Source organism: Antedon bifida, chromosome 2 (assembly GCF_963402885.1).
Source record: "Antedon bifida chromosome 2, ecAntBifi1.1, whole genome shotgun sequence".
NCBI lineage: Eukaryota > Metazoa > Echinodermata > Crinoidea > Comatulida > Antedonidae > Antedon > Antedon bifida.
In genome coordinates this window covers 23541623-23561855 of record NC_136227.1, presented here as the reverse complement: position 1 = coordinate 23561855, position 20233 = coordinate 23541623, and the positions used below count along the sequence as shown (strand labels likewise).

At 40.9% G+C, this 20233-nt stretch overlaps 11 non-coding genes and 2 pseudogenes across 11 annotated transcripts; all 13 read left to right on the top strand.

Moving 5' to 3' along the window:
- Positions 1-2369: 2369 nt before the first annotated feature.
- LOC144836406 (U2 spliceosomal RNA) lies at positions 2370-2560 on the top strand. Its single transcript, XR_013611252.1, has one exon. It is a non-coding gene; the product is annotated as a U2 spliceosomal RNA (small nuclear RNA).
- A 598-nt stretch (positions 2561-3158) lies between these two features.
- On the top strand, positions 3159-3350 carry LOC144836368 (U2 spliceosomal RNA). The gene has a single exon (XR_013611218.1). It is a non-coding gene; the product is annotated as a U2 spliceosomal RNA (small nuclear RNA).
- Positions 3351-3944: 594 nt separating this feature from the next.
- Positions 3945-4138, top strand: LOC144836400 (U2 spliceosomal RNA). Its single transcript, XR_013611246.1, has one exon. It is a non-coding gene; the product is annotated as a U2 spliceosomal RNA (small nuclear RNA).
- A 597-nt stretch (positions 4139-4735) lies between these two features.
- LOC144836347 (U2 spliceosomal RNA) lies at positions 4736-4927 on the top strand. Its single transcript, XR_013611200.1, has one exon. It is a non-coding gene; the product is annotated as a U2 spliceosomal RNA (small nuclear RNA).
- A 603-nt stretch (positions 4928-5530) lies between these two features.
- LOC144836394 (U2 spliceosomal RNA) lies at positions 5531-5722 on the top strand. Its single transcript, XR_013611240.1, has one exon. It is a non-coding gene; the product is annotated as a U2 spliceosomal RNA (small nuclear RNA).
- A 530-nt stretch (positions 5723-6252) lies between these two features.
- On the top strand, positions 6253-6444 carry LOC144836359 (U2 spliceosomal RNA). Its single transcript, XR_013611210.1, has one exon. It is a non-coding gene; the product is annotated as a U2 spliceosomal RNA (small nuclear RNA).
- Positions 6445-7045: 601 nt separating this feature from the next.
- On the top strand, positions 7046-7237 carry LOC144836382 (U2 spliceosomal RNA). Its single transcript, XR_013611230.1, has one exon. It is a non-coding gene; the product is annotated as a U2 spliceosomal RNA (small nuclear RNA).
- Positions 7238-7835: 598 nt separating this feature from the next.
- Positions 7836-7956, top strand: LOC144836425 (U2 spliceosomal RNA; annotated as a pseudogene).
- Positions 7957-13018: 5062 nt separating this feature from the next.
- Positions 13019-13209, top strand: LOC144836407 (U2 spliceosomal RNA). The gene has a single exon (XR_013611253.1). It is a non-coding gene; the product is annotated as a U2 spliceosomal RNA (small nuclear RNA).
- Positions 13210-13809: 600 nt separating this feature from the next.
- LOC144836539 (U2 spliceosomal RNA) lies at positions 13810-14001 on the top strand. The gene has a single exon (XR_013611363.1). It is a non-coding gene; the product is annotated as a U2 spliceosomal RNA (small nuclear RNA).
- A 593-nt stretch (positions 14002-14594) lies between these two features.
- Positions 14595-14786, top strand: LOC144836390 (U2 spliceosomal RNA). The gene has a single exon (XR_013611237.1). It is a non-coding gene; the product is annotated as a U2 spliceosomal RNA (small nuclear RNA).
- A 594-nt stretch (positions 14787-15380) lies between these two features.
- On the top strand, positions 15381-15572 carry LOC144836346 (U2 spliceosomal RNA). Its single transcript, XR_013611199.1, has one exon. It is a non-coding gene; the product is annotated as a U2 spliceosomal RNA (small nuclear RNA).
- Positions 15573-16169: 597 nt separating this feature from the next.
- On the top strand, positions 16170-16290 carry LOC144836424 (U2 spliceosomal RNA; annotated as a pseudogene).
- The last annotated feature ends 3943 nt before the right edge of the window (positions 16291-20233 follow it).

Genomic DNA, 20233 nt, shown 5'->3' with positions numbered 1-20233 from the left:
GGGTGAAGGGCCTTTGTCAGCGAATCAGGAGGTTTTTCTTGATTCAGTGGACAGGCGTGTTCCTGGCGACAAGTTGGCAGATTTGGAGAGAGATATTTCGTTGGAAGAGTTACGGAATGCCCTTGCTGGGATGGCGAAGGATAAGTCCCCCGGTTTGGATGGTCTGCCTGTAGAGTTTTATTTGTGCTTGTGGGATGTTCTCGCTCCGGATTTAGTTTGTGTGTACAAGTCGGCGTTTGAGAAGGGGCATTTGTCGTCATCTCAAAAAGGTGGTCTCATCAAGTTGTTGCCGAAAGGGGGGGATTGTCTGGATCCCAAGAATCGCAGGCCAATAACTCTGCTTAACGTGGATTACAAATTGTTAGCCAAAGTTTTGTGTCTAAGGACCTCGAAGGTCATGGATTGTTTGGTTGGTCCATATCAAACATGTGCCGTTCCTGGTAGAAAGGTGCAGTCAAACTTGATCTTGGTTAGAGATATTGTCGAGTACGCGTCTCGTTGTAATTTTCCGTTGGCGGTCATTTCTTTTGATCAAGAGAAGGCGTTTGATAAGGTTAATTTGAAGTTTTTGTTTAAAATATTACAAAGGTTTGGTTTCAAAGAAAACGTGATACGGTGGTTTCGTTGTTTGTACGCTGAATCTTTTAGTCACGTCATGGTTAATGGGTATATTTCTAACCCTTTTCCGTTGTCGCGGGGCGTGAGGCAAGGGTGCCCTCTTTCTCCCTTGCTTTATGTTTTGTACATGGAAGCCTTGAGTTCCCACATTCAGAAGTCCACTTTGATTCAGGGTGTTAAGTTACCGGGTAGCCGGGGGAAAGAATGCAAATTCATTCAATACGCTGATGATTTGACATGTGTGGTGACGTCTAATTTTTCAGTGTTTTCTTTGCTTCGCGTGTTAAAGGCGTTTGAAGTTGCGTCTGATTCGTGTTTTAATTTAAAAAAGACTCAAGGAATCTTGTGTGGGAGATGGCAAGGGTTAACGAGCCTTCGTGGCGTGGAGTCAATCCCGTGGTCTGAGGAATCGCTAAGAGTTTGTGGAGTCGAGATTGGGGGAAGCGATCCTGATCGGCGGTCATGGGAAAAGGTGTATAAGCGATTTGAGGCAGTGATCGATGTTTGGAGAGAGAGAAAATTGTCCCTGCTTGGGAGGATTACAATCTTAAATACATTTGCGTTGCCCGTTCTCTTTTATGTTGCGCCAGTCTATACTTTACCGGATGCTTTTGTGAAGCGTATTTATAGGAGTATGTTTTCTTTCATTTGGCAAGGAAGAGAGATGGTTTCTCGGAAGACTCTGTTCCTTCCCCGGAGCGACGGTGGTCTAGGCTTAGTTGACCCTGTCGGTAAGTGTAAAAGCATTTTTGTTTCTTTTATTAGTTTGGTGCAGGCAGAAGTCGGTTGGACTTTCTTCTGTGTTTATTGGCTGGGTCCTGTGCTCCATAGGATTGGGTTAGTTCCTTGGTTGAATAATCGACCCCACGATTTTGATCCCCCTCCGGTTTATGAGCGCCTTGGAAGTTTGTGTTCGGATATTTGGCATCTTACCGATCATAAAGTGGTATGGCAAGCCCTGACATGTGCGAGCGTCTACAAGGTATTTTTGAGAAGCTTGGCGCATATCCCTTCAGTGGTGGTAGCTAAAAGTCATCGAAACTGGTCAGCTTCATTCGGTGCTTTGGTCGGAAGCATCCTGCTCAGTGAGAGTAGTGTGGTTGGATGGAAGGTGGTGCATGGTTGTCTTCCAGTGGGTGAGGTTCTTCGAAACCGTAGAATGGTTGTGCGTTCGTTTAGTTGTCCGGAGTGCCACTGTTCGGAATCAATTGCGCATTGCTTGTTGGAATGTAGTCGTGTTTGGCTGGTTTGGCAATGGGCGCTTGATTATCTAAGCAAGTTTTCAGGTGTGGACATATCCTTTAATGCGGATAGCCTGTTGTATTTCTGGTTTGATGCTCCGGATAGCAGAGTGTACTGGCTTGCGGTTTACATTATTTCCGAAGTCAAGTTACAGATCTGGAAGACTAGATGCAGAGCACTATTCCATAACGAGATCTGCTCTGGGGAAGGTTTGGTAGTAAGAGTTAGAGATTCTATAAGAAGTCGTGTCAAACTTGAATTTAGGCGCTTTCAGTCAAATTTAGTGGCCTTTCGAAAAGTTTGGTGTGCACAGGGAGTGGTTGCTGTCGTTTCGGGCAATTCGCTAGTTTTAAAAGTGTAAGTTATGTCAGTTCAGTTGTCTAATATGTTTCTCGGTTTTGTTTTGTTAGGTTCTATAGGCAGGGAGGATCGTACCCTCACGTATTCCGGTCTGCCGTGGGCAGCCTGCCTAGGGTTGATCGCGTAGTGGTTATGTTCTGAATTAGTTTATCCTTGTTTGCGTTCGCTCTAAATCAAAAAGGAGTATCTGTTCTTTTCAGCTTAATATCTGAAACGCTGCTCATCGAGTAGCTTCTATATTAAACTGATTTTTGAATTCAGGCCATGGAATAGGAGCTTGCTCCATCCTGGCCACGGGTTGACCTGGTATTGCAGTACATCCAGGATTGGCCCAACCTATCAAGATAATTATTATTTTAAAAAAATAGAATCTGTCACACTGTAACACTGTTATTGTCTGTATTTGCGTAACAGTTTACGTGTTGTTACGTATATTTTTTCATTAGAGAAATATTATTATTTGTCTAAATAAAGCGTTACTGTACTTTCAGCTGATCGTTTAATTATTAAAATGCACAGAGAAACGAATGGGCTTAATTTCAAGTTTATTTTATTGACGTAATTTATAGGCATGAGACGTACATTTTACTATTTCGTCTTTGTTTGACGGTCCGGCTCGACAAACCTTACGCTACTTACTTTATTGTATGTATTCTCTGTATTGTTATGTAAATTGACAACGTAATGTGTTCTATAACGTTAACGGTGTGTTACGACCATCGAACGTAAGACGTCATCAATTTTGTTTAAAAAAAAACATGTTGGCAGTTATTACAAATTAATTATATTATTCTATAATCTCTTTAAAAAGTTTTACATTTTCAACGGTATGGCTTAACACATCGGTCGAATGTATACATTAGCTACATTGTATGTATCACACTGATTCGACAACAAGTCGTCATTTGTTGGTACTAGTTGAGATTCGTTTAATTGTTATCGCTTCTCGGCCTTTTGGCTAAGATCATGTGTAGTATCTGTTCTTTTCAGCTTAATATCTGAAACGCTTCTCATCGAGTAGCTTCTATATTAAACTGATTTTTGAATTCAGGCCATGGAATAGGAGCTTGCTCCATCCTGGCCACGGGTTGACCTGGTATTGCAGTACATCCAGGATTGGCCCAACCTATCAAGATAATTGTTATTTTAAAAAATAGAATCTGTAACACTGTTATTGTCTGTATTTACGTAATAGGTTACGTGTTGTTACGTTATATTTTTTTATTAGAGAAATATTATTATTTGTCTAAATAAAGCGTTACTGTACTTTCAGTTGATCGTTTAATTATTAAAATGCACAGAGAAACGAATGGGCTTAATTTCAAGTTTATTTTATTGACGTAATTTATAGCCATGAGACGTACATTTTACTGTTTCGTCTTTGTTTGACGGTCCGGTTCGACAAACCTTACGCTACTTACTTCATTGTATGTATACTCTGTATTGTTATGTAAATTGACAACGTAACGTAATGTGTTCTGTAACGTTAACGGTGTGTTACGACCATTGAACGTTAGACGTCATCAGTTTTGTTTAAGAAAAACATGTTGGAAGTTATTACAAATTAATTATATTATTCTATAATCTCTGTAAAAACTTTTACATTTTCAACGGTATGGCTTAACACATCGGTCGAATGTATACATTAGCTACATTGTATGTATCACACTGATTCGACAACAAGTCGTCATTTGTTGGTACTAGTTGAGATTCGTTTAATTGTTATCGCTTCTCGGCCTTTTGGCTAAGATCATGTGTAGTATCTGTTCTTTTCAGCTTAATATCTGAAACGCTGCTCATCGAGTAGCTTCTATATTAAACTGATTTTTGAATTCAGGCCATGGAATAGGAGCTTGCTCCATCCTGGCCACGGGTTGACCTGGTATTGCAGTACATCCAGAGGATTGGCCCAACCTATCAAGATAATTATTATTTTAAAAAAATAGAATCTGTCACACTGTAACACTGTTATTGTCTGTATTTACGTAACAGGTTACGTGTTGTTACGTATATTTTTTCATTAGAGAAATATTATTATTTGTCTAAATAAAGCGTTACTGTACTTTCAGTTGATCGTTTAATTATTAAAATGCACAGAGAAACGAATGGGCTTAATTTCAAGTTTATTTTATTGACGTAATTTATAGGCATGAGACGTACATTTTACTATTTCGTCTTTGTTTGACGGTCCGGCTCGACAAACCTTACGCTACTTACTTTATTGTATGTATTCTCTGTATTGTTATGTAAATTGACAACGTAATGTGTTCTATAACGTTAACGGTGTGTTACGACCATCGAACGTAAGACGTCATCAATTTTGTTAAAGAAAAACATGTTGGTAGTTATTACAAATTAATTATATTATTCTATAATCTCTGTAAAAACTTTTACATTTTCAACGGTATGGCTTAACACATCGGTCGAATGTATACATTAGCTACATTGTATGTATCACACTGATTCGACAACAAGTCGTCATTTGTTGGTACTAGTTGAGATTCGTTTAATTGTTATCGCTTCTCGGCCTTTTGGCTAAGATCATGTGTAGTATCTGTTCTTTTCAGCTTAATATCTGAAACGCTGCTCATCGAGTAGCTTCTATATTAAACTGATTTTTGAATTCAGGCCATGGAATAGGAGCTTGCTCCATCCTGGCCACGGGTTGACCTGGTATTGCAGTACATCCAGGATTGGCCCAACCTATCAAGATAATTATTGTTTTTAAAAAATAGAATCTGTCACAGTGTAACACTGTTATTGTCTGTATTTACGTAACAGGTTACGTGTTGTTTCGTTATATTTTTTCATTAGAGAAATATTATTATTTGTCTGAATAAAGCGTTACTGTACTTTCAGTTGATCGTTTAATTGTTAAAATGCACAGAGAAACGAATGGGCTTAATTTCAAGTTTATTTTATTGATGTAATTTATAGGCATGAGACGTACATTTTACTGTATCGTCTTTGTTTTACGGTCCGGCTCGACAAACCTTACGCTACTTACTTTATTGTGTGTATTCTCTGTATTGTTATGTAAATTGACAACGTAACGTAATGTGTTCTATAACGTTAACGGTGTGTTACGACCATTGAACGTTAGACGTCATCAATTTTGTTTAAGAAAAACATGTTGGTAGTTATTACAAATTAATTATATTATTCTATAATCTCTGTAAAAACTTTTACATTTTCAACGGTATGGCTTAACACATCGGTTGAATGTATACATTAGCTACATTGTATGTATCACACTGATTCGACAACAAGTCGTCATTTGTTGGTACTAGTTGAGATGCGTTTAATTGTTATCGCTTCTCGGCCTTTTGGCTAAGATCATGTGTAGTATCTGTTCTTTTCAGCTTAATATCTGAAACGCTACTCATCGAGTACCTTCTATATTAAACTGATTTTTTAATTCAGGCCATGGAATAGGAGCTTGCTCCATCCTGGCCACGGGTTGACCTGGTATTGCAGTACATCCAGGATTGGCCCAACCTATCAAGATAATTATTGTTTTTAAAAAATAGAATCTGTCACAGTGTATATTTTTATTTGTCTGAATAAAGCGTTACTGTACTTTCAGTTGATCGTTTAATTATTAAAATGCACAGAGAAACGAATGGGCTTAATTTCAAGTTTATTTTATTGACGTAATTTATAGGCATGAGACGTACATTTTACAATTTCGTCTTTGTTTGACGGTCCGGCTCGACAAACCTTACGCTACTTACTTTATTGTATGTATTCTCTGTATTGTTATGTAAATTGACAACGTAATGTGTTCTATAACGTTAACGGTGTGTTACGACCATCGAACGTAAGACGTCATCAGTTTTGTTTAAAAAGAACATGTTGGCAGTTATTACAAATTAATTATATTATTCTATAATCTCTGTAAAAAGTTTTACATTTTCAACGGTATGGCTTAACACATCGGTCGAATGTATACATTAGCTACATTGTATGTATCACACTGATTCGACAACAAGTCGTCATTTGTTGGTACTAGTTGAGATTCGTTTAATTGTTATCGCTTCTCGGCCTTTTGGCTAAGATCATGTGTAGTATCTGTTCTTTTCAGCTTAATATCTGAAACGCTGCTCATCGAGTAGCTTCTATATTAAACTGATTTTTGAATTCAGGCCATGGAATAGGAGCTTGCTCCATCCTGGCCACGGGTTGACCTGGTTTTGCAGTACATCCAGGATTGGCCCAACCTATCAAGATAATTATTGCTTTTTAAAAATGGGATCTATCACAGTGTAACACTGTTATTGTCTGTATTTACGTAACAGGTTACGTGTTGTTACGTTATATTTTTTCATTAGAGAAATATTATTATTTGTCTGAATAAAGCGTTACTGTACTTTCAGTTGATCGCTTAGTTGTTAAAATGCACAGAGAAACGAATGGGCTTAATTTCAAGTTTATTTTATTGACGTAATTTATAGCCATGAGACGTACATTTTACTGTATCGTCTTTGTTTTACGGTCCGGCTCGACAAACCTTACGCTACTTACTTTATTGTGTGTATTCTCTGTATTGTTATGTAAATTGACAACGTAACGTAATGTGTTCTATAACGTTAACGGCGTGTTACGACCATCGAACGTAAGACGTCATCAGTTTTGTTTAAAAAAACATGTTGGCAGTTATTACAAATTAATTATATTATTCTATAATCTCTGTAAAACTTTTACATTTTCAACGGTATGGCTTAACACATCGGTTGAATGTATACATTAGCTACATTGTATGTATCACACTGATTCGACAACAAGTCGTCATTTGTTGGTACTAGTTGAGATTCGTTTAATTGTTATCGCTTCTCGGCCTTTTGGCTAAGATCATGTGTAGTATCTGTTCTTTTCAGCTTAATATCTGAAACGCTGCTCATCGAGTAGCTTCTATATTAAACTGATTTTTGAATTCAGGCCATGGAATAGGAGCTTGCTCCATCCTAGCCACGGGTTGACCTGGTATTGCAGTACATCCAGGATTGGCCCAACCTATCATAATAATTATTGTTTTTAAAAAATAGAATCTGTCACAGTGTAACACTGTTATTGTCTGTATTTACGTAACAGGTTACGTGTTGTTACGTTATATTTTTTCATTAGAGAAATATTATTATTTGTCTGAATAAAGCGTTACTGTACTTTCAGTTGATCGTTTAATTGTTAAAATGCACAGAGAAACGAATTGGCTTAATTTCAAGTTTATTTTATTGACGTAATTTATAGGCATGAGACGTACATTTTACTGTATCGTCTTTGTTTTATGATCTGGGTCGACAAACCTTACGCTACTTACTTTATTGTATGTATTCTCTGTATTGTTATGCAAATTGACAACGTAATGTGTTCTATAACGTTAACGGTGTGTTACGACCATGGAACGTAAGATGTCATCAGTTTTGTTTAAAAAAAACATGTTGGCAGTTATTACAAATTAATTATATTATTCTATAATCTCTGTAAAAAGTTTTACATTTTCAACGGTATGGCTTAACACATCGGTTGAATGTATACATTAGCTACATTGTATGTATCACACTGATTCGACAACAAGCCGTCATTTGTTGGTACTAGTTGAGATTCGTTTAATTGTTATCGCTTCTCGGCCTTTTGGCTAAGATCATGTGTAGTATCTTTAAGCGGTTTTGCTGAGTTAAAGTGGACATTGTGTCTCCTGTTTCCGGCATTTTTTGACGTCAGCGTGGACAAACATTTCATATATTACGAAGTAAGAGTTTCTCGTTTTATTTCTGACTGAGAGTTCCTCCTTAAAATGCGGAGGCCCTCGTCGGTCAATCTCGACTACGGAGATAAGGCTGTTGTTGTGAAAAGAGTTTTCGATGATCTGAAGTTGGCTAAACTCAACTTGGAAGAGGTGGCTGCTGTGCAAAGATTGTCGAATGGTTCATTTGATGTGACATGGAAGACCGCTTCTACAGCTAGACGGGCGGCTGCCGCCCTAGCCGACTTACCAAACAGGCCAGTGTTAAAGTTTTACGACAATCGGGTCGTTGTGACAATCTTGTTTGTCGAATGTGAGGTGGATGATGGTGTGGTTAAACACATGTTATCCCGATATGGCGAAGTCACGGAATCGAGACGGCTGTTTTATAGTGATCAGCCTACGATTTTAAATGGAAATCGCCAGTATAGGATGGAGTTGACTCGTGACATCCCGTCACAGATTCGCATCGGATCAAGGTACTGTTGGGTGCGTTATTATGGACAGCCTAAAACGTGCCTGAGGTGTGGGATCGTTGGTCATCTGGTCCGAGACTGCTCGGAAAAGAAGTGTTCTAATTGTTTTCTTCTTGGTCATCTGTCCTTCGAATGCAAGAACAAGGTAGTCTGTTCGATTTGCACTGAAGCGGGTCATGTGGCTAGGAGGTGTCCTGTTTCTTTTAGCGCTAAAGCTCGTGGTGGCAGTCAGCCGATTATTGAAGAGGACGGACTAACTTCAAGTGGAGAAGAGGAGCTTGTTGTGGTGGACGAGGCAGGTAATGTGACGGATGTTGAGGAGGAGTTGGAGGTAGAGAGTAGGGAAGTGGTTGCATCAGGCTCGATACTAGTGAGTACGTCGGAGAAGGATTTAGGCCCCCTCCAAAGCTCTATTAGTGTTGGAGGTAGTGATGTGGAGACAAATGAAGAAGACACGTTGGGGGGAGAGCAGGAGGAGTTCTCCAGCTGGGGCGATAGTGTTCCCTTACTGCCTAAGGTTGGGAGTATTTTCGATACTGACAGTGAGGACAGTTTGGACAGTGATGATAGTGATTCCTCAGATGTTGTAAGTGCCAAAGACTCTTCGAATTTGGGAGTGGCAAAAGATGCATCTGTTGTGAACGCCAAGGCTCTGAAAAAGCTGAAAGAAGCCGGTTTTGGGAAGGAGATAGGAATGTCGTTATCCTGCGTGAAAGGTTGTTCGTTACCGGCTTTCTCCTCATGGCGTTCTTTTGCAGATCATATGGCAAAGAAGCATGGGAAAAGCGCAGTGGTGAACTGTCCGGTTAAATCTTGCAGAAAGTCGGCGACCAGGCCAGCGGATTTAGTCGGCCATTTGGCTTCGTTCCACGCGTCCTATGTTGCTCGCACGTCAGTGCGAGAGTTGTTGAGGCAAACCTTTTCGAAATGAGTTATAGGGGACCACTGGTGTACTTTTTGTTGTTTTTAATGGTTTTGTTTGCTTCATTGAATGTGAATGGCTTTCGAGATTCGTCTAGGAGAGCACAGGTTTTCAGCGCCTGCCGACAGGGAAAGTTTGATGTTGTTTTCCTTCAGGAAGTGCATTGTGCTTCTGATTCTGAAGGTGATTCATGGGCGAAAGATTGGGCTGGTGGGGCATACTGGTGCGGGAGCTCTAGAAGAAGTGGGGGTGTTGCGATCCTTCTTCGTTTGGGGTTATCCCTATCAAACATCAGGCGAGAGCCTACTGGTTCGGTAATATCTGGCGTGGTTCATGTGGATGGGGTAGATATTCAACTTTGTTGTATTTATGCTCCTAATGATCCCGCTCGTCGAAAGATTTTCTTTAAAGACCTGCCTAAGTTTGTTTCGCCTGCTGTGCCTTGTTTGCTCGGCGGCGATTTTAATTGTGTCCCAGACGTTGACTTGGATAAAGTTGGTGGTAATCAGGGGTTAGGAAGTGCAGGGGCTGTCGAGTTAATGGAGTTTTGCTCGGCGCTCGGTCTTGTGGATCAGTTTCGGAAGCTGTATCCTGGTGTTGTGGCAACGTCGTGGTCATCCGTGGCCAAGGGTATCGCTTGTAGGTTGGACCGGTTTTATGCTCCTGATTCGTTTTTGCTGAAGTCCATTTCCCATTCCGTTTGTGGTTTTTCGGACCATGATTGGGTGGTACTGGATGCGAACGTGTCTGAGGAAACCCGCCGTGGTAGTGGTGCTTGGAAGTGCAATGTGTCTGTGCTGTCCGATCCTTGTTTTGTGGAGGATTTCACTACGAAGTTCAGAGGGTGGCAGTCCCTCAAACCGGGCTACGATTCAATGCTGGACTGGTGGGATAGTGTTAAGACTCGGTCTAAGTCCTTAATTATTGAACATTCGTCGAGAATTAGCAGAGAGAGAAATCAAGAAAGACAGCGGTTGGGGACTGAGTATGAGGAGCAAAATCATTTATTTTCTGTTTCTCGAGACCCAAAGCATTTGGAAGTTATGGCAAGGATCAAAGTTGAGCTAGAGGGCCTGGATCAAAGTCAATTGGAGGGAGCTCGTGTCAGGGCGAGGGTGCGATTTCTTGAGGAGGGAGAGAAAAGTGCTCAGTTTTTTATAAAGATGGAGAAACGGAGAGGCACTGAAAAGATCATCGACTCCATTAGATCTCCAACTGGAGAGATTGTCAGGGACAGTCAGAAAATTGTCAGGGTTTTTGAGGACTTTTATAGGCAACTGTTTGAAACGGGTGAAGGGCCTTTGTCAGCGAATCAGGAGGTTTTTCTTGATTCAGTGGACAGGCGTGTTCCTGGCGACAAGTTGGCAGATTTGGAGAGAGATATTTCGTTGGAAGAGTTACGGAATGCCCTTGCTGGGATGGCGAAGGATAAGTCCCCCGGTTTGGATGGTCTGCCTGTAGAGTTTTATTTGTGCTTGTGGGATGTTCTCGCTCCGGATTTAGTTTGTGTGTACAAGTCGGCGTTTGAGAAGGGGCATTTGTCGTCATCTCAAAAAGGTGGTCTCATCAAGTTGTTGCCGAAAGGGGGGGATTGTCTGGATCCCAAGAATCGCAGGCCAATAACTCTGCTTAACGTGGATTACAAATTGTTAGCCAAAGTTTTGTGTCTAAGGACCTCGAAGGTCATGGATTGTTTGGTTGGTCCATATCAAACATGTGCCGTTCCTGGTAGAAAGGTGCAGTCAAACTTGATCTTGGTTAGAGATATTGTCGAGTACGCGTCTCGTTGTAATTTTCCGTTGGCGGTCATTTCTTTTGATCAAGAGAAGGCGTTTGATAAGGTTAATTTGAAGTTTTTGTTTAAAATATTACAAAGGTTTGGTTTCAAAGAAAACGTGATACGGTGGTTTCGTTGTTTGTACGCTGAATCTTTTAGTCACGTCATGGTTAATGGGTATATTTCTAACCCTTTTCCGTTGTCGCGGGGCGTGAGGCAAGGGTGCCCTCTTTCTCCCTTGCTTTATGTTTTGTACATGGAAGCCTTGAGTTCCCACATTCAGAAGTCCACTTTGATTCAGGGTGTTAAGTTACCGGGTAGCCGGGGGGAAGAATGCAAATTCATTCAATACGCTGATGATTTGACATGTGTGGTGACGTCTAATTTTTCAGTGTTTTCTTTGCTTCGCGTGTTAAAGGCGTTTGAAGTTGCGTCTGATTCGTGTTTTAATTTAAAAAAGACTCAAGGAATCTTGTGTGGGAGATGGCAAGGGTTAACGAGCCTTCGTGGCGTGGAGTCAATCCCGTGGTCTGAGGAATCGCTAAGAGTTTGTGGAGTCGAGATTGGGGGAAGCGATCCTGATCGGCGGTCATGGGAAAAGGTGTATAAGCGATTTGAGGCAGTGATCGATGTTTGGAGAGAGAGAAAATTGTCCCTGCTTGGGAGGATTACAATCTTAAATACATTTGCGTTGCCCGTTCTCTTTTATGTTGCGCCAGTCTATACTTTACCGGATGCTTTTGTGAAGCGTATTTATAGGAGTATGTTTTCTTTCATTTGGCAAGGAAGAGAGATGGTTTCTCGGAAGACTCTGTTCCTTCCCCGGAGCGACGGTGGTCTAGGCTTAGTTGACCCTGTCGGTAAGTGTAAAAGCATTTTTGTTTCTTTTATTAGTTTGGTGCAGGCAGAAGTCGGTTGGACTTTCTTCTGTGTTTATTGGCTGGGTCCTGTGCTCCATAGGATTGGGTTAGTTCCTTGGTTGAATAATCGACCCCACGATTTTGATCCCCCTCCGGTTTATGAGCGCCTTGGAAGTTTGTGTTCGGATATTTGGCATCTTACCGATCATAAAGTGGTATGGCAAGCCCTGACATGTGCGAGCGTCTACAAGGTATTTTTGAGAAGCTTGGCGCATATCCCTTCAGTGGTGGTAGCTAAAAGTCATCGAAACTGGTCAGCTTCATTCGGTGCTTTGGTCGGAAGCATCCTGCTCAGTGAGAGTAGTGTGGTTGGATGGAAGGTGGTGCATGGTTGTCTTCCAGTGGGTGAGGTTCTTCGAAACCGTAGAATGGTTGTGCGTTCGTTTAGTTGTCCGGAGTGCCACTGTTCGGAATCAATTGCGCATTGCTTGTTGGAATGTAGTCGTGTTTGGCTGGTTTGGCAATGGGCGCTTGATTATCTAAGCAAGTTTTCAGGTGTGGACATATCCTTTAATGCGGATAGCCTGTTGTATTTCTGGTTTGATGCTCCGGATAGCAGAGTGTACTGGCTTGCGGTTTACATTATTTCCGAAGTCAAGTTACAGATCTGGAAGACTAGATGCAGAGCACTATTCCATAACGAGATCTGCTCTGGGGAAGGTTTGGTAGTAAGAGTTAGAGATTCTATAAGAAGTCGTGTCAAACTTGAATTTAGGCGCTTTCAGTCAAATTTAGTGGCCTTTCGAAAAGTTTGGTGTGCACAGGGAGTGGTTGCTGTCGTTTCGGGCAATTCGCTAGTTTTAAAAGTGTAAGTTATGTCAGTTCAGTTGTCTAATATGTTTCTCGGTTTTGTTTTGTTAGGTTCTATAGGCAGGGAGGATCGTACCCTCACGTATTCCGGTCTGCCGTGGGCAGCCTGCCTAGGGTTGATCGCGTAGTGGTTATGTTCTGAATTAGTTTATCCTTGTTTGCGTTCGCTCTAAATCAAAAAGGAGTATCTGTTCTTTTCAGCTTAATATCTGAAACGCTGCTCATCGAGTAGCTTCTATATTAAACTGATTTTTGAATTCAGGCCATGGAATAGGAGCTTGCTCCATCCTGGCCACGGGTTGACCTGGTATTACAGTACATCCAGGATTGGCCCAACCTATCAAGATAATTATTGTTTTTAAAAAATAGAATCTGTCACAGTGTAACACTGTTATTGTCTGTATTTACGTAACAGGTTACGTGTTGTTACGTTATATTTTTTCTTTCGAGAAATATTATTATTTGTCTGAATAAAGCGTTACTGTACTTTCAGTTGATCGTTTAATTGTTAAAATGCACAGAGAAACGAATGGGCTTAATTTCAAGTTTATTTTATTGACGTAATTTATAGGCATGAGACGTACTGTACTGTATCGTCTTTGTTTTACGGTCCGGCTCGACAAACCTTACGCTACTTAATTTATTGTGTGTATTCTCTGTATTGTTATGTAAATTGACAACGTAACGTAATGTGTTCTATAACGTTAACGGTGTGTTACGACCATCGAACGTAAGACGTCATCAGTTTTGTTTAAAAAAAACATGTTGGCAGTTATTAAAAATTACTTATATTATTCTATAATCTCTGTAAAACTTTTACATTTTCAACGGTATGGCTTAACACATCGGTTGAATGTATACATTAGCTACATTGTATGTGTCACACTGATTCGACAACAAGTCGTCATTTGTTGGTACTAGTTGAGATTCGTTTAATTGTTATCGCTTCTCGGCCTTTTGGCTAAGATCATGTGTAGTATCTGTTCTTTTCAGCTTAATATCTGAAACGCTACTCATCGAGTAGCTTCTATATTAAACTGATTTTTGAATTCAGGCCATGGAATAGGAGCTTGCTCCATCCTGGCCACGGGTTGACCTGGTATTGCAGTACATCCAGGATTGGCCCAACCTATCAAGATAATTGTTATTTTAAAAAATAGAATCTGTAACACTGTTATTGTCTGTATTTACGTAATAGGTTACGTGTTGTTACGTTATATTTTTTTATTAGAGAAATATTATTATTATTTGTCTAAATAAAGCGTTACTGTACTTTCAGTTGATCGTTTAATTATTAAAATGCACAGAGAAACGAATGGGCTTAATTTCAAGTTTATTTTATTGACGTAATTTATAGCCATGAGACGTACATTTTACTGTTTCGTCTTTGTTTGACGGTCCGGTTCGACAAACCTTACGCTACTTACTTTATTGTATGTATTCTCTGTATTGTTATGTAAATTGACAACGTAATGTGTTCTATAACGTTAACGGTGTGTTACGACCATCGAACGTAAGACGTCATCAATTTTGTTTTAAAAAAAACATGTTGGCAGTTATTACAAATTAATTATATTATTCTATAATCTCTGTAAAAAGTTTTACATTTTCAACGGTATGGCTTAACACATCGGTCGAATGTATACATTAGCTATATTGTATGTATCACACTGATTCGACAACAAGTCGTCATTTGTTGGTACTAGTTGAGATTCGTTTAATTGTTATCGCTTCTCGGCCTTTTGGCTAAGATCATGTGTAGTATCTGTTCTTTTCAGCTTAATATCTGAAACGCTGCTCATCGAGTAGCTTCTATATTAAACTGATTTTTTAATTCAGGCCATGGAATAGGAGCTTGCTCCATCCTGACCACGGGTTGACCTGGTATTGCAGTACATCCAGGATTGGCCCAACCTATCAAGATAATTGTTATTTTAAAAAATAGAATCTGTAACACTGTTATTGTCTGTATTTACGTAATAGGTTACGTGTTGTTACGTTATATTTTTTTATTAGAGAAATATTATTATTTGTCTAAATAAAGCGTTACTGTACTTTCAGTTGATCGTTTAATTATTAAAATGCACAGAGAAACGAATGGGCTTAATTTCAAGTTTATTTTATTGACGTAATTTATAGCCATGAGACGTACATTTTACTATTTCGTCTTTGTTTGACGGTCCGGTTCGACAAACCTTACGCTACTTACTTCATTGTATGTATACTCTGTATTGTTATGTAAATTGACAACGTAACGTAATGTGTTCTGTAACGTTAACGGTGTGTTACGACCATTGAACGTTAGACGTCATCAGTTTTGTTTAAGAAAAACATGTTGGTAGTTATTACAAATTAATTATATTATTCTATAATCTCTGTAAAAACTTTTACATTTTCAACGGTATGGCTTAACACATCGGTCGAATGTATACATTAGCTACATTGTATGTATCACACTGATTCGACAACAAGTCGTCATTTGTTGGTACTAGTTGAGATTCGTTTAATTGTTATCGCTTCTCGGCCTTTTGGCTAAGATCATGTGTAGTATCTGTTCTTTTCAGCTTAATATCTGAAACGCTGCTCATCGAGTAGCTTCTATATTAAACTGATTTTTGAATTCAGGCCATGGAATAGGAGCTTGCTCCATCCTGGCCACGGGTTGACCTGGTATTGCAGTACATCCAGGATTGGCCCAACCTATCAAGATAATTATTATTTTTAAAAAATAGAATCTGTCACACTGTAACACTGTTATTGTCTGTATTACGTAACAGGTTACGTGTTGTTACGTATATTTTTTTATTAGAGAAATATTATTATTTGTCTAAATAAAGCGTTACTGTACTTTCAGTTGATCGTTTAATTATTAAAATGCACAGAGAAACGAATGGGCTTAATTTCAAGTTTATTTTATTGACGTAATTTATAGGCATGAGACGTACATTTTACTATTTCGTCTTTGTTTGACGGTCCGGCTCGACAAACCTTACGCTACTTACTTTGTTGTATGTATTCTCTGTATTGTTATGTAAATTGACAACGTAATGTGTTCTATAACGTTAACGGTGTGTTACGACCATCGAACGTAAGACGTCATCAATTTTGTTTTAAAAAAAACATGTTGGCAGTTATTACAAATTAATTATATTATTCTATAATCTCTGTAAAAAGTTTTACATTTTCAACGGTATGGCTTAACACATCGGTCGAATGTATACATTAGCTACATTGTATGTATCACACTGATTCGACAACAAGTCGTCATTTGTTGGTACTAGTTGAGATTCGTTTAATTGTTATCGCTTCTCGGCCTTTTGGCTAAGATCATGTGTAGTATCTTTAAGCGGTTTTGCTGAGTTAAAGTGGACATTGTGTCTCCTGTTTCCGGCATTTTTTGACGTCAGCGTGGACAAACATTTCATATATTACGAAGTAAGAGTTTCTCGTTTTATTTCTGACTGAGAGTTCCTCCTTAAAATGCGGAGGCCCTCGTCGGTCAATCTCGACTACGGAGATAAGGCTGTTGTTGTGAAAAGAGTTTTCGATGATCTGAAGTTGGCTAAACTCAACTTGGAAGAGGTGGCTGCTGTGCAAAGATTGTCGAATGGTTCATTTGATGTGACATGGAAGACCGCTTCTACAGCTAGACGGGCGGCTGCCGCCCTAGCCGACTTACCAAACAGGCCAGTGTTAAAGTTTTACGACAATCGGGTCGTTGTGACAATCTTGTTTGTCGAATGTGAGGTGGATGATGGTGTGGTTAAACACATGTTATCCCGATATGGCGAAGTCACGGAATCGAGACGGCTGTTTTATAGTGATCAGCCTACGATTTTAAATGGAAATCGCCAGTATAGGATGGAGTTGACTCGTGACATCCCGTCACAGATTCGCATCGGATCAAGGTACTGTTGGGTGCGTTATTATGGACAGCCTAAAACGTGCCTGAGGTGTGGGATCGTTGGTCATCTGGTCCGAGACTGCTCGGAAAAGAAGTGTTCTAATTGTTTTCTTCTTGGTCATCTGTCCTTCGAATGCAAGAACAAGGTAGTCTGTTCGATTTGCACTGAAGCGGGTCATGTGGCTAGGAGGTGTCCTGTTTCTTTTAGCGCTAAAGCTCGTGGTGGCAGTCAGCCGATTATTGAAGAGGACGGACTAACTTCAAGTGGAGAAGAGGAGCTTGTTGTGGTGGACGAGGCAGGTAATGTGACGGATGTTGAGGAGGAGTTGGAGGTAGAGAGTAGGGAAGTGGTTGCATCAGGCTCGATACTAGTGAGTACGTCGGAGAAGGATTTAGGCCCCCTCCAAAGCTCTATTAGTGTTGGAGGTAGTGATGTGGAGACAAATGAAGAAGACACGTTGGGGGGAGAGCAGGAGGAGTTCTCCAGCTGGGGCGATAGTGTTCCCTTACTGCCTAAGGTTGGGAGTATTTTCGATACTGACAGTGAGGACAGTTTGGACAGTGATGATAGTGATTCCTCAGATGTTGTAAGTGCCAAAGACTCTTCGAATTTGGGAGTGGCAAAAGATGCATCTGTTGTGAACGCCAAGGCTCTGAAAAAGCTGAAAGAAGCCGGTTTTGGGAAGGAGATAGGAATGTCGTTATCCTGCGTGAAAGGTTGTTCGTTACCGGCTTTCTCCTCATGGCGTTCTTTTGCAGATCATATGGCAAAGAAGCATGGGAAAAGCGCAGTGGTGAACTGTCCGGTTAAATCTTGCAGAAAGTCGGCGACCAGGCCAGCGGATTTAGTCGGCCATTTGGCTTCGTTCCACGCGTCCTATGTTGCTCGCACGTCAGTGCGAGAGTTGTTGAGGCAAACCTTTTCGAAATGAGTTATAGGGGACCACTGGTGTACTTTTTGTTGTTTTTAATGGTTTTGTTTGCTTCATTGAATGTGAATGGCTTTCGAGATTCGTCTAGGAGAGCACAGGTTTTCAGCGCCTGCCGACAGGGAAAGTTTGATGTTGTTTTCCTTCAGGAAGTGCATTGTGCTTCTGATTCTGAAGGTGATTCATGGGCGAAAGATTGGGCTGGTGGGGCATACTGGTGCGGGAGCTCTAGAAGAAGTGGGGGTGTTGCGATCCTTCTTCGTTTGGGGTTATCCCTATCAAACATCAGGCGAGAGCCTACTGGTTCGGTAATATCTGGCGTGGTTCATGTGGATGGGGTAGATATTCAACTTTGTTGTATTTATGCTCCTAATGATCCCGCTCGTCGAAAGATTTTCTTTAAAGACCTGCCTAAGTTTGTTTCGCCTGCTGTGCCTTGTTTGCTCGGCGGCGATTTTAATTGTGTCCCAGACGTTGACTTGGATAAAGTTGGTGGTAATCAGGGGTTAGGAAGTGCAGGGGCTGTCGAGTTAATGGAGTTTTGCTCGGCGCTCGGTCTTGTGGATCAGTTTCGGAAGCTGTATCCTGGTGTTGTGGCAACGTCGTGGTCATCCGTGGCCAAGGGTATCGCTTGTAGGTTGGACCGGTTTTATGCTCCTGATTCGTTTTTGCTGAAGTCCATTTCCCATTCCGTTTGTGGTTTTTCGGACCATGATTGGGTGGTACTGGATGCGAACGTGTCTGAGGAAACCCGCCGTGGTAGTGGTGCTTGGAAGTGCAATGTGTCTGTGCTGTCCGATCCTTGTTTTGTGGAGGATTTCACTACGAAGTTCAGAGGGTGGCAGTCCCTCAAACCGGGCTACGATTCAATGCTGGACTGGTGGGATAGTGTTAAGACTCGGTCTAAGTCCTTAATTATTGAACATTCGTCGAGAATTAGCAGAGAGAGAAATCAAGAAAGACAGCGGTTGGGGACTGAGTATGAGGAGCAAAATCATTTATTTTCTGTTTCTCGAGACCCAAAGCATTTGGAAGTTATGGCAAGGATCAAAGTTGAGCTAGAGGGCCTGGATCAAAGTCAATTGGAGGGAGCTCGTGTCAGGGCGAGGGTGCGATTTCTTGAGGAGGGAGAGAAAAGTGCTCAGTTTTTTATAAAGATGGAGAAACGGAGAGGCACTGAAAAGATCATCGACTCCATTAGATCTCCAACTGGAGAGATTGTCAGGGACAGTCAGAAAATTGTCAGGGTTTTTGAGGACTTTTATAGGCAACTGTTTGAAACGGGTGAAGGGCCTTTGTCAGCGAATCAGGAGGTTTTTCTTGATTCAGTGGACAGGCGTGTTCCTGGCGACAAGTTGGCAGATTTGGAGAGAGATATTTCGTTGGAAGAGTTACGGAATGCCCTTGCTGGGATGGCGAAGGATAAGTCCCCCGGTTTGGATGGTCTGCCTGTAGAGTTTTATTTGTGCTTGTGGGATGTTCTCGCTCCGGATTTAGTTTGTGTGTACAAGTCGGCGTTTGAGAAGGGGCATTTGTCGTCATCTCAAAAAGGTGGTCTCATCAAGTTGTTGCCGAAAGGGGGGGATTGTCTGGATCCCAAGAATCGCAGGCCAATAACTCTGCTTAACGTGGATTACAAATTGTTAGCCAAAGTTTTGTGTCTAAGGACCTCGAAGGTCATGGATTGTTTGGTTGGTCCATATCAAACATGTGCCGTTCCTGGTAGAAAGGTGCAGTCAAACTTGATCTTGGTTAGAGATATTGTCGAGTACGCGTCTCGTTGTAATTTTCCGTTGGCGGTCATTTCTTTTGATCAAGAGAAGGCGTTTGATAAGGTTAATTTGAAGTTTTTGTTTAAAATATTACAAAGGTTTGGTTTCAAAGAAAACGTGATACGGTGGTTTCGTTGTTTGTACGCTGAATCTTTTAGTCACGTCATGGTTAATGGGTATATTTCTAACCCTTTTCCGTTGTCGCGGGGCGTGAGGCAAGGGTGCCCTCTTTCTCCCTTGCTTTATGTTTTGTACATGGAAGCCTTGAGTTCCCACATTCAGAAGTCCACTTTGATTCAGGGTGTTAAGTTACCGGGTAGCCGGGGGGAAGAATGCAAATTCATTCAATACGCTGATGATTTGACATGTGTGGTGACGTCTAATTTTTCAGTGTTTTCTTTGCTTCGCGTGTTAAAGGCGTTTGAAGTTGCGTCTGATTCGTGTTTTAATTTAAAAAAGACTCAAGGAATCTTGTGTGGGAGATGGCAAGGGTTAACGAGCCTTCGTGGCGTGGAGTCAATCCCGTGGTCTGAGGAATCGCTAAGAGTTTGTGGAGTCGAGATTGGGGGAAGCGATCCTGATCGGCGGTCATGGGAAAAGGTGTATAAGCGATTTGAGGCAGTGATCGATGTTTGGAGAGAGAGAAAATTGTCCCTGCTTGGGAGGATTACAATCTTAAATACATTTGCGTTGCCCGTTCTCTTTTATGTTGCGCCAGTCTATACTTTACCGGATGCTTTTGTGAAGCGTATTTATAGGA